The sequence below is a fragment of the Hyperoodon ampullatus genome, assembly GCF_949752795.1.
Source record: "Hyperoodon ampullatus genome assembly, chromosome: 3".
Classification (NCBI taxonomy): domain Eukaryota; kingdom Metazoa; phylum Chordata; class Mammalia; order Artiodactyla; family Ziphiidae; genus Hyperoodon; species Hyperoodon ampullatus.
This window is the reverse complement of record NC_136916.1, coordinates 5220223-5233409: the sequence shown is the minus strand read 5'-3', so window position 1 is coordinate 5233409 and position 13187 is coordinate 5220223. Positions and strand designations below refer to the sequence as shown.

The window sequence follows — 13187 nt, the reverse complement described above, 5'->3', positions numbered from 1 at the left end:
TTTAAGAATACAATGATCTAGTGCTTCCCTGGTGGCGCAGTGGTTGAGAGTCCGCCTGCCGATGCAAGGGACACGGGTTCGTGCCCTGGTCCGGGAAGATCCCACATGCCGCGGAGCGGCTGGGCCCGTGAGCCATGGTCACTGAGCCTGCGCGTCCGGAGCCTGTGCTCCACAACGGGAGAGGCCACAACAGTGAGAGGCTCACATACTGCAAAAAAAAAAAAAAAAAAAAAGAATACAATGATCTAAGAATTCCAGTGGTTCACAGGGATTCAAAAGGCATGAAAACATTCTGTTTCAGCCCCAACAGATCAGAAGAATTAAGGGCTTCAAATAGACACTACCTCTTTTAGCAATATGCCTATACCTAAATTAAAACAGAACCACCCGTGAGATTGAACTAGCCTCCCAGACCACTGGGAGAAATTCCAGCAACCCAGAGTGGATCTGTTATTAGTTTGTGGGATTATCAGGTTGGCATCACACTGAAAGATAGGATGGGAGAATTGACAGTCATCCCTGATTCAGGTTAATTCATGACACTAATAACACAGAGTCTTACTTTCCAGTTCTTGGCTCTCTCACAAAATTAGGAAGGCAGAACGGCCTAGACATTTGGAATTAGAAAGTCAGACATTGGTGACTGTCCTTAACGAATCCAGCTAGATACAGAATGGGAAGGCATGGCATTCAAAAACGCTACCCATTCATCATTCACATCGTAACATGAATTAGTACGTCCCATGGCAGGGGTGGTCTGGCACAGAGAAAGTGGAGTTTTGAGGAAGGATGAGGGAGAAAACATTTGGGAACATGGAAACTTGACATCCCATTGTGTCTCTGGACCCTGAGGCATCGCATTGAGAAGAAAGAGAGAAATGAGGAAGGAACTGGGATAATTTACAGAGATCAAACAGGCGGGGTGGAAGGAAGCCCAGGCACCTGATCCAGAGCTGGATGTTCAATACGTTTTGAAATGTACAATAAATGGACAGTTTCACTCATTTCACAATTTTAGCTTTATCTCAACCCACTCAAAGTTCTGCTTCATAACCCGGCAGCCATAGGAAAATCCAAGAGGGTATGTGATCCCCTGTTCAATATGGGATTCACACAAGTTTCAGGTTACGGAAGAGAACGAATAAAGACCAAATTCCATCCGCATCTCAGATGACTGAGTTTTTCCCTTATATGTGTACACTGATATTTTGATGTTTATGAAAGATCAGCTCATCTATTTGAGTAGAATATAAGTAAACCAAGGTAAATAAAATATGAAAGACTATGACTGTCAAGGCAAAGGACAGGAACTCCACTGAAATGTTAACTCAGAAGTGAAGGAGATCATGTTGAAACACTGGAGAGAGATCTCTACTTATACAGGGACACTGCACCAGTGTTTAAACAATGTAACGTACCAGTGTTTAAACAATGTAATGTACCAGTGAAGATACCCCAAGCAACGTTAACAAGGAGCAGGGGGCTCGAAAGGCAGGGTGGTCTAGAAGAAGACTTCCCCGAACTAGGAGCATAAAGCAATGTGGTTAATACCGAGTACAATGTGGGAGATACGTTTTTGAAATAAAATTTAGAAGATCAGTGAATCCCATGTGGTTTGATGCATTTTTATGGCGAAGTTTAGATTCTGAAGACTAAGACAGGAACTAGTCCCTAAATGTACAGAGCCAGTTTCTATGATTAAATACAGCAGGTGTAATGACATGGTGTGGTTTTTGTTGCTTTTCTACATGCACAGGCAGGCCGTACGGCATGACAAATAGAAAATGATATGACAGAATATTAACACTGAAAAATGGTCTCGAGGCACAGGAAACGAGGGAAAGAAGCTTTTTCAATCTGACAACTGACCCAAAACACCTATCACAAAGTGCAAACATATTCTTAAATTTTTAAAAAATATGTATTGCTTTGAGCTGTCATCAGAGTCACCCTGCATGAATCATAAGCAGCAATTTAAAGGGTATGAGGAGGAAGAGAACAGAGGTTCAGAAAAATGAACATGGTTTTGTATAATCAAAAGAAGCCCCTGGGGCTTCCCTGGTGGGGCAGTGGTTGAGAGAGTCCGCCTGCCAATGCAGGGGATACAGGTTCGTGCCCCGGTCTGGGAAGATCCCACATGCCACGGAGAGGCTGGGCCCGTGAGCCATGGCCGCTGGGCCTGTGCGTCCGGAGCCTGTGCTCCGCAATGGGGGAGGCCACAACAGTGAGAGGCCTGCGTACAGCAAAAAAAAAAAAAAAAAAGAATTCCCTGATAGAGATGACTTGTGCTTTTCTCCAAGAAATCTAGGCTATAAGACAAAATGTCTGGACTTAATAATGTTAAGTGTTTGATACCAAAACCAGGCAAGGATGTCACAAAGAAAGAAAACTACAGGCCAATATCACTGATGAACATAGATGCAAAAATCCTCAACAAAATACTAGCAAACAGAATCCAACAGCACATTAAAAGGATCATACACCATGATCAAGTGGGGTTTATTCCAGGAATGCAAGGATTCTTCAATATACGCAAATCAATCAATGTGATACACCATATTAACAAGTTGAAGGAGAAAAACCATATGATCATCTCAATAGATGCAGAGAAAGCTTTCGACAAAATTCAACACCCATTTATGATAAAAACCCTGCAGAAAGTAGGCATAGAGGGAACTTTCCTCAACATAATAAAGGCCATATATGACAAACCCACAGCCAACATTGTCCTCCACGGTGAAAAACTGAAACCATTTCCACTAAGATCAGGAACAAGACAAGGCTGCCCACTCTCACCACTCTTATTCAACATAGTTTTGGAAGTTTTAGCCACAGCAATCAGAGAAGAAAAGGAAATAAAAGGAATCCAAATTGGAAAAGAAGAAGTAAAGCTGTCACTGTTTGCAGATGACATGATACTATACATAGAGAATCCTAAAGATGCTACCGAAAAACTACTAGAGCTAATCAATGAATTTGGTAAAGTAGCAGGATACAAAATTAATGCACAGAAATCTCTGGCATTCCTATACACTAATGATGAAAAATCTGAAAATGAAATCAAGAAAACACTCCCATTTACCATTGCAACAAAAAGAATAAAATATCTAGGAATAAACCTACCTAAGGAGACAAAAGACCTGTATGCAGAAAATTATAAGACACTGATGAAAGAAATTAAAGATGATACAAATAGATGGAGAGATATACCATGCTCCTGGATTGGAAGAATCAATATTGTGAAAATGACTCTACTACCCAAAGCAATCTACAGATTCAATGCAATCCCTATCAAACTACCACTGGCATTTTTCACAGAAGTAGAACAAAAAATTTCAAAATTTGTTTGGAAAAACAAAAGACCCCGAATAGCCAAAGCAATCTTGAGAACGAAAAACGGAGCTGGAGGAATCAGGCTGCCTGACTTCAGACTATACTACAAAGCTACAGTAATTAAGACAGTGTGGTACTGGCATAAAAACAGAAAGATAGATCAGTGGATCAGGATAGAAAGCCCAGAGATAAACCCACGCACATATGGCCAACTTATCTTTGATAAAGGAGGCAGGAATGTACAGTGGAGAAAGGACAGCCTCTTCAATAAGTGGTGCTGGGAAAACTGGACAGGGACATGTAAAAGTATGAGATTAGATCATTCCCTAACACCATACACAAAAATAAGCTCAAAATGGATTAAAGACCTAAATGTAAGGCCAGAAACTATCAAACTCTTAGAGGAAAACATAGGTAGAACACTTTATGACATAAATCACAGCAAGATCCTTTTGGACCCACCTCCTAGAGAAATGGAAATAAAAACAAAGATAAACAAATGGGACCTAATGAAACTTCAAAGCTTTTGCACAGCAAAGGAAACCATAAACAAGACCAAAAGACAACCCTCAGAATGGGAGAAAATATTTGCAAATGAAGCAACTGACAAAGGATTAATCTCCAAAATTTATAAACAGCTCATGCAGCTCAATAGCAAAAAAACAAACAACCCAATCCAAAAATGGGCAGAAGACTTAAATAGGCATTTCTCCAAAGAAGATATACAGACTGCCAACAAACACATGAAAGAATGCTCAACATCATTAATCATTAGAGAAATGCAAATCAAAACTACAATGAGATATCATCTCACACCAGTCAGAATGGCCATCAGCAAGAAATCTAGAAACAATAAATGCTGGAGAGGGTGTGGAGAAAAGGGAACACTCTTGCACTGCTGGTGGGAATGTGAATTGGTACAGCCGCTATGGAGAACAGTATGGAGGTTCCTTAAAAAACTAAAAATAGAACTACCATATGACCCAGCAATCCCACTACTAGGCATATACCCTGAGAAAACCATAATTCAAAAAGAGACATGTACCAAAATGTTCATTGCAGCTCTATTCACAATAGCCCGGAGCTGGAAACAACCTAAGTGTCCATCATCGGATGAATGGATAAAGAAGATGTGGCACATATATACAATGGAATATTACTCAGCCATAAAAAGAAACGAAACTGAGCTATTTGTAATGAGGTGGATAGACCTAGAGTCTGTCATACAGAGTGAAGTAAGTCAGAAAGAGAAAGACAAATACCGTATGCTAACACATATATATGGAATTAAAAAAAAAAATGCCATGAAGAACCTAGGGGTAAAACGGGAATAAAGACACAGACCTACTTGAGAATGGACTTGAGGATATGGGGAAGGGGAAGGGTAAGCTGTGACAAAGGGAAAGAGAGGCATGGACATATATACACTACCAAACGTAAGGTAGATAGATAGTGGGAAGCAGCCGCAGAGCACAGGGAGATCAGCTCGGTGCTTTGTGACCGCCTGGAGGGGTGGGATGGGGAGGGTGGGAGGGAGGGAGATGCATGAGGGAGGGGATGTGGGAACAGATGTATATGTATGACTGATTCACTTTGTTATAAAGCAGAAACTAAAAAAAAAAAAAAAAAAAGTTAAAAAAAAAAAAAATGTTAAGTGTTGACTGAAAGAAAAAAAAAAAAAAGGGAGTAAGCTCACCACATGCTATCCAAAATCAAACCATAGCTATTGTTTTTGGAGACATATTTTAGAAAATAATTGAAAACTTCGTTGGTCAAACTAAGTTTGGTTGCTCAGTTTTATGATTTCTTGAAAAATACTGAGTAACTTATCCATCTACTTATTTGCAGAATTTATATCCTTTCACATAGCTAAATCATCAAACAGGTAAGTGTCACATAGTAAAAAAATTAACGTATGTGATATGTAGTCTGTAAGTTTCTTTTGTTTAACACTGTATTTTGTCCAAGGAGCTCAAATAAAAATGAAAGCAACACACTGGCTGTTATTTTAGAAATATCAAGGAATCTACTAAGACAGCAATGGAATCTTTTCTTTTATATCCAACACAAAGAAAGACAAAGTTACTTTCAAGAAATTTTTTTTTTTTTTTTTTTTTTTTGCGGTACGCGGGCCTCTCACTGTTGTGGCCTCTCCCATAGCGGAGCACAGGCTCTGGATGCACAGGCTCAGCAGCCGTGGCTCACGGGCCTAGCCGCTCCGCGGCATGTGGGATCTTCCCGGACCGGGGCACGAACCTGTGTCCCCTGCATCGGCAGGCGGACTCTCAACCACTGCACCACCAGGGAAGCCCTCAAGAAATTTTAATCGAACCAAACCTGAGGGGATAATTTGAGATTTATTAAAACCGCTACCATGTAATAGTTATCTGTAACAAAGTAATCGGGTACAAAAATACCTGTTTTACAAGTAGTTTGAAATGCAGCTCATTTGCATGAGCCTTAAAATAAACATGGGCCTTTATACAATAGCACCATTTTCTGCCACTATGTTTTCAGTAAATACTGATAATGCTCAGTCATTTTTGTATTCAAACTCACGTCTGTGAAACATAGGGATGTCTCAAGAAATCCAATGGTATTAGAGGTTCCAAAAGAAACCCAAAACAAAATAATCGTGTGACTATTTCTGGAAAAAAAAAAAGTGAAAGTAAAATAAAAATTAAGCTCTGTTGCTTGTATACCTGGTTAGCTTTCTATAATTGGTTACACAAATGAACACAGTTCTTTTAAGTTAGAAAACAATTCATGAAAGCTAATGCAGTAATAACCATGCAAGTTACCGAGGGAATCTAAGACTGATTATTGAAGCTCAAAGATCTTCTGCTAGGGGTTTCCCTGGTGGCACAGTGGTTGAGAGTCCACCTGCCAATGCAGGGGACACGGGTTCATGCCCTGGTCTGGGAAGATCCCACATGCCGCGGAGCGGCTGGGCCCTTGAGCCATGGCTGCTGGGCCTGCACGTTTGGAGCCTGTGCTCCGCAACGGGAGAGGCCACAACAGTGAGAGGCCCGCGTACTGCAAAAAAAAAAAAAGAAAAAAAAAAAGATCTTCTTCTGGGATAAAACCTGCTTACCAAAAGTTTCCAGAGCTTCACAAAAGAGTTTTCAAGGGCAAAGTAGAGGCAGATGAGGAAGAGGAGTCGGGAGCTTTTCATAACACGTTTAATTTAAGTATTTCGATGTTATTGTAATAGGGAAAAGCACATTTGATTCCATACTGGATCTGTTTCTTTTACTTCAACCTTTGTATTCTATTGCTCTATTGCTTTTGCTAGAGCATCACTCAAGGGATGTAAAAGTATGGTCCATCTCTAGGAACCCTGCCTCGCATGCCTGCAGCTTAAGCTAAAATACCTTTGTTTCCCTCACAGGAAACATCCTGACCAGGCCCACCTGTGAGTGGCTGCAGGAAAAAAGGAATTAACACATCCCCTCCCGAGTCTGGCAGGAACCAGAAAATATTTGCAGCAATAACAGGAACTAGCGTCCAAACCTGGGCAAGATGGTTCTTTGGGACACTAGTCCAGCATCCTCTCAGTCTGCTGGCTTTCCAGATAAAGGCGATCATCCTTGCTCCAACAACTCATCTCTCAATTTACTGGCCTGTTGTATGGCGAGAAGTACAAGCTTGGACTCGGTACCATTATTCTCAAATATCCAAGTGTCCTGCTCAAGCAAATGATTACCTACCCATCTCTAAACATGACAGGGAGACAGCGTGGAAACCAATACAGACCTTCCTCCATTTACAAGGAGATTACACCAGTAAACCCAACAGAAGTGTAAAATATCCTAAGTCGAAAATGCATTTAATACACCTAAACTACTGAACATCACAGCTTAGCCTTGCCTACCTTACACGTGCTCAGAACACTTAGATCAGCCTACAGCTGGGCAAAATCATCTATCACAAAGCCTCTTTTATAATAAAGTGTTGAATATCTCCTGTAATTTATTGAATGCTGTACTGAAGATGAAAAGCAGAATGGTTGTCTGGGTCCAGAATGGTTGTCAGCGCATGGGTTATTCACACTCGTGACCACCAGGCTGCCTGGGAGCTGCCCAGCATCACGAAATAATATCAGGTATGTATTGCTATCCTGGTGCATGGCTGTTAGCATACTGATGCCATCCAGGCCTGTTTGGTTCCTCCTGTCCTTCCAATGACCTTACCTAGGACTGTACTGGGGGTAAATCTCTTCTTTGTTGTCAAGGGCTTTGTAGTTCACAGATGTTGTTTAATCATCATTAGGTCCAGGTGGTTTCTATGCTGTGTTAGTCTCCAAACAGTGATAAAGACCTTCGCGGACATATTCCTGGCACCCATGAGACTAGCTCCCCATCATAAATCTTGACCTAGGAATGCACTTGCCGTCTGTAAACACATACCCCCGTACCCTAGGTTAACTATAAAATTGTCCCAACTGCCCCTCGGAGATGCAGAGTACAGCTGCATATGCTCTGGATCAACATCTGCCTGATCCTACCCTGTATGTAAGTTACCATATAATAAACGGATCCACCGATTATATGGTGCTGCCTGCCTCATTCTTCAATCTCAAGATACCTTCTCAGTTCGGTGGACACTTTTTGTTCCCTCTGTCCTCAGACACTACAGAAAAGATCAAAATTCAAAATGTGAAGTACAGTCTCTAATGAATGCATATTGTTTCTTCACCATTATAAAATTAAAAAAAATTGTTAAGTCGAACTATTGCAAATGGGGGACCATCTATAATTTCTTAAACTGAAATCCAGGTTAGATTTTCCACAAATTAGTATACGTGTACCAACTCGTGCTTGGGGAAAATAATTGTAATAGGAAAACTAATTAATGATTTTAAAAGCAGAAGGCAGACAGCTTGACATTCTTAACTTTGTACAGTTATACGTAAATGAAATTATACACCAAGGGAGAAAAAAGGTGGTAGAAAATTTTCAGCTCTTACTCAAATCCCTCTTTAGGATCTCACAGAAATAACAATTCATAACTGAAGTCTAGAATTAATTTAATTAATTAATTTAGAATTACAAGTACGGATAAATCTGAGCTATAGCCACACCTAAACCTAACGATAATCATGCTTAACATGGAAGGTGAAACAAACAATCAAACCCCAAAGCAAACAGAGCCTCAGGTCTGGAAGAGTTCTTAGAAATATTTTATCCACTCTGGGGCTCCCAGGCTCCTTGAGAGTCTGATGAAAGTTAGGGATCTTTTTCCCAGAAACATGTGCAAAGTGTCGCATACAATTTCAAGGGCTTCATGGAACCACCAATATAGATCTCAGATGTTTCCAGGTAAAGGTTGAGGGAAGTTAGGGACTCAGACCCCAGGTACAAGTTCTCAGACTCACAATTAAATTACTGAATGACTAAAAGGTTAAGAATCTATGAAAATAGGACAAACATTGTTAAATGGAAAAAAAATTAAGACTGCTGAGAAGATAGGCTTTTCCAGGGCCATATTTCTTACATAATCTAGCTTTTAAACTTTCTTTTCTGGGAGAGCCCATTTTCTCTCAACACTTACATGTTTATCCCAGACCAAGGAAACATCTTCTGCACCTGGTTGTCCCAAAGTCATCTCAAACACAGCCTGCCCCAAACAGGCTTATCTTCTCAAAACCAATTTCCCCTTGAAATCTTTCTGCTTGTCACTAGCACCACTATTACCCCAATCGACCAGACCCACATTTTCTCATGGGTCTTTGACTCTATTTTTCTTTCTCCTTCAATTAGAAAACTAGGAATCAATAAGCAACCAAGTCCTGCCCCTTTTTCAGTCATGTTTACTACAGCTGTTTATTAGGTACCATCTATGTGATGGTCACAGGAGATACAAAGATTAAAAAAAATAAACCATGTCCTCAAGGAGCTCACAGCCAAGTGTCCTTTCCTTGTTATTTCTATAGCTACCAGTGATGTTTTAGATCTTCATCATGTTGGAGTCATCTTTCTACCACCAGCCCCTGACGGCTCTGGTTTCCTTCAGTTTATTCACTGCCTCCTAAGACTCTGCTGACTGAATGCATTCCCTAAAATAATAGATTCATCATGTAATTCCCTTGCTGGCAATATCCCTATTGGGTTCCTGGTACCTACAGAAAGCCTGTGGAAGGATTTTACTCTGATAATCAGAGTCCTGTGCATCATCAGGCCGACCCCATCTACCTGTAAGTATCCCCTGCATCCCAAGCACCCTCTAATACAAGTTCACTGCAACAGTGAAGCTGGTCTTGAAACTTACTCATGTTTATTCCTGGTCCCATCGCTCCTGGTCTCTCCCTCTCTTTCCACGTGTCCCCAGAGCTACAGCTCAAGCCCTGACTCTTTCCACAAAACGTTTCAAGAAATTACACCCCACAGAGACCGAGCATTGATATACTACGGTATTTGTACACGTCACTCATTTTTACACTAAATCATAAATATTCACACTTTTATTTCTTGCCTCTCCAAACTGTTTCAATTTCTTTGAAATCAGTAAGAAAACCCTACATTCCCTTGTTGGTTTTCATGCATCCATTTATTTAATACATATTTACTGAGGTTCTATTTTGTGCCTGAGGTTTGTGTTTGTGGTTCTACTTTGTGTTTGAGGTTCTACTTTAAGCCTGCGTAACAGGTTAAGCCTACTGTGCTTTGACAGAGTAATCCCGAAACAAATATTTATTGATAAATAAAATGTATGCCCTATGCTAGCAAGTAGCATATTTATCTAAGGAAAGCTTTTAAAAGCTCTCTGATTTTGAGATCCTGTGACCACAAAGTCCCATAATCTTCAAATAGCCCCTAGGTGTCAACTTTTGGGAGTTTCAACAATCAGGCTACAGCTGGATTTAGAATATATTCACTTGCTCATATTTTTCAGAATTTAATGTCACTTTTGTTATTCCTGCTAAAAGAATATTACCACCTTTCACTTTTTTTCAATTTGGTATAAATTGCTATAAATAAATAAAATAAAATAGAATACTATTTAGTTACTTGACATCTATAATAATAGGGGACATTTCTATAATGCCAGCTTTATAAATAAGCCAGAAACTCCCCAGATTTGGCCAGCTATATCTGTAAAAACTGAGGAAAGTGAATGGTTTATTATGATTTAATTGCACAGATTTCTGATGAGGGTTTATATAATTTAGTTCACAAATATGCCCATAAAAAGAATGTACCAATATAATACATATTCAAGTAAATAAATAAGTGTCACCATGACTGATCTCTTCAAAGACAACAAACAATAAGTGTTACGGTCCCAGATGTTTACTTAAATTGGCCCTGAAGGGACCGATGATTACCTTGGGGTAATCATCACAGTTATGGATGCACTTGTTATACTGAGATGGTTCTAAGGGAAAAATGGCCAATCCGCATACCAGCCATCTATACAGCATCTATCCATTATCATTTGCACCAGTGACTTTCAGACGGCTTTGGATTCAAAGAGACTCCTGATTTTTAGTGTGTGCATGTGCACACATACATACACACACACACACACACACACACAAGAGGGAAAGAAGGAAAAAAACCTTTAAAAAGAATTCTCTTTTTAACTGAGCTAGACGTTGTGTGTAAAAACTTGCAGAGATCATTCAAGGCTCAGAAGGAGTTACCTTCTTCCAGAGAGGATTATTTTTTTTAATTTAGATATGCAGAAAGAACGTTTGTTATGAGGGACTGGCTCACATGATTACAGAGGCTGGTAAGTCCCACGATAGACAGTCTGCAAGCTGGAGGCTCAGGAAACCAGTGGTGTAGTTCTAGTCTAAACCCGAAGCCTGGGAACCAAGGGAGCCAATGGTGTAAGTCCCAGTAGGAGTCCAAAGGCTGATGGCCAGGGAGAAGATCAATGTCCCAGCTCAAGCAGAGGAAGCACGTTTGCCCTTCCTCTACCTTTTTGGTCTATTCGGGACCCTCAATGGATTAAATGATGCCCCAGGATTATTTTGTTTTTATCAGGCATCTAGGCTAAGGGCAGACCTAAATCCAAGGGAGGATGGAAATGACTTCAATTGGGCTTCAGTCTTTTAGAGAACGGGTCTCTTCTAGGGTATGCTGGAAGCCCTGCTCTATGTCTCTACCTCTCCTCTATGCTTCTGCTTTTGCATCCAGCAAGTTCCTTGTGAGGGAAAGCAGCTCCAAAGGCGTCTCTTCTCCTTCAGCTCCTCTCTTCTTCTGGATCTTAGTCCTGGAAATTCCCCCTGCCTTGGTAGCTCTCCATTGCCCTCAAAAGAAGTGTTTCACATACTTCGTTTTGTTTGTATTATTCTCAGGAGGTTTGCCCTGAATCAACTTTACCTCCAGAAGTGGAAGCTCCTTTATCCTGACTTCAATTGTCGGTGTCACTACTCATCTAGTCCTTCTCCAGCTAATTATCTGGGATTGATCCTCAATAGTTCAATACATCCATAGCTCTCTCTTTCTTTTTTTGCCTACTCTTCACTTGTAGAAAGGTCTCTCGAAACCAGACTCTTCTGCTACTCATTGACCCGGTGACTGCTTAGGTTACAACTGCCCTTGCAACTTTCTATCAGGTCTTCCTGTCAAGAGAATCTCTCACATCTAGTCTTTGGTAGGATTGTGTCTAAGTCCATCTGAGCTGCTATCACAGAATGCTGTAAACCAGGTGGCTTATAGACAACAATTTATTTTCACAGTTCTGGGGGCTGGGAGTCTAAGACCAAGGTGCTGGCAGATTCGGTGTCTGGTGAGAATCCACTTCTGGGTTCTTAGACAGCTGTCTTCTTGCTGTGTCCTCACATGACGGAAGAGGCGAGACAGCAGTACGCAGTCTCTTTTATAAGGTCGTGAATCCCATTCATGAGGGCTCCCCCTCATAACCCAATCACCTCCTACCTCCCAAAGGCCCCACCTTCGAATACCATCCTGTTGGTGATCAGATTTTTAACTTATGACTTTTGAGGGGACAAGTTCAGTCTTTAGTGGACGATCTAGCATAATACGTCCTGGAGATGAAATAGTTACACAGGAATCCCACACTCTAAACCCCCAGTTAGGAAAGACAATGGAATCCTACAGGAGGTCGTGACAGCCATGTGTCTACCCAGTGTTCATTTTCAGCTTTAACCCAATCATGAAGTTTCTCTCTTACCCAATGGGAGTGCCCACAACCCATCTCCAGTGGCACCAGAATCAAAGAGAGCTGGTCCAATGACTCCAGCATGTACTGACTGAAGGACCCTGCGTGCAGAAGAGCTGGCTTCCCACAGCAAACAGAACTGAGCAGGGTTAGAGAATCTCAGGGGAAGGCCAAGTCTCTTTAATAAGGTTTTTAGAAGAGTTGATGCTTAACGTAAATTTTGAAAACAGGAACCAGTAAAGATAAAAACATATTACCGAATTGTAATAGCCTGGCACAAGACAAAACCTGTGTTGATGCAAAGAATCAGAATGTGGCAAAGAAAAGCAGAGCAAGGTAGCCCAGGCATGCAAAGAGATACCTGGCCTGGCTGCACCCTACGAGCAGATAATGGGAGGAAGCAGTGCCAGAGAACTATCCAGGCATACCCCGCAGGGTACTGTTTTGACACAATTTATTTCTGTCTGGGTGGGCTCCAAGGTATTCAAGCACAAGACAGCTCTGTAATCATCCACTGATAACCTGGTCTTGTCAGGTTGATGGCGCCCCCCTGGGTTGTTACCTGGAGCATCTCATGCTCCTGAATGGTACTGAGATTAAAAAGCTAATGAGAAAAACGGGAAGGGAATATGCAGAAAGGAACATAGTTTTTGTTCTAGAGTGTTGGGACCATAGGTGATTTTTTTTTTCTTTCTATATTTTCCAAAATTCCTTTACACTGC

At 41.0% G+C, this 13187-nt stretch overlaps 1 protein-coding gene across 1 annotated transcript in view; it reads right to left on the bottom strand.

The window, feature by feature from the left end:
* Positions 1-13187, bottom strand: part of ST8SIA6 (ST8 alpha-N-acetyl-neuraminide alpha-2,8-sialyltransferase 6) — a gene marked incomplete at both ends in the record, with an annotated part of 130715 nt that overhangs the window by 26393 nt on the left and 91135 nt on the right. The gene's annotated exons all lie outside the window — the stretch shown is intronic.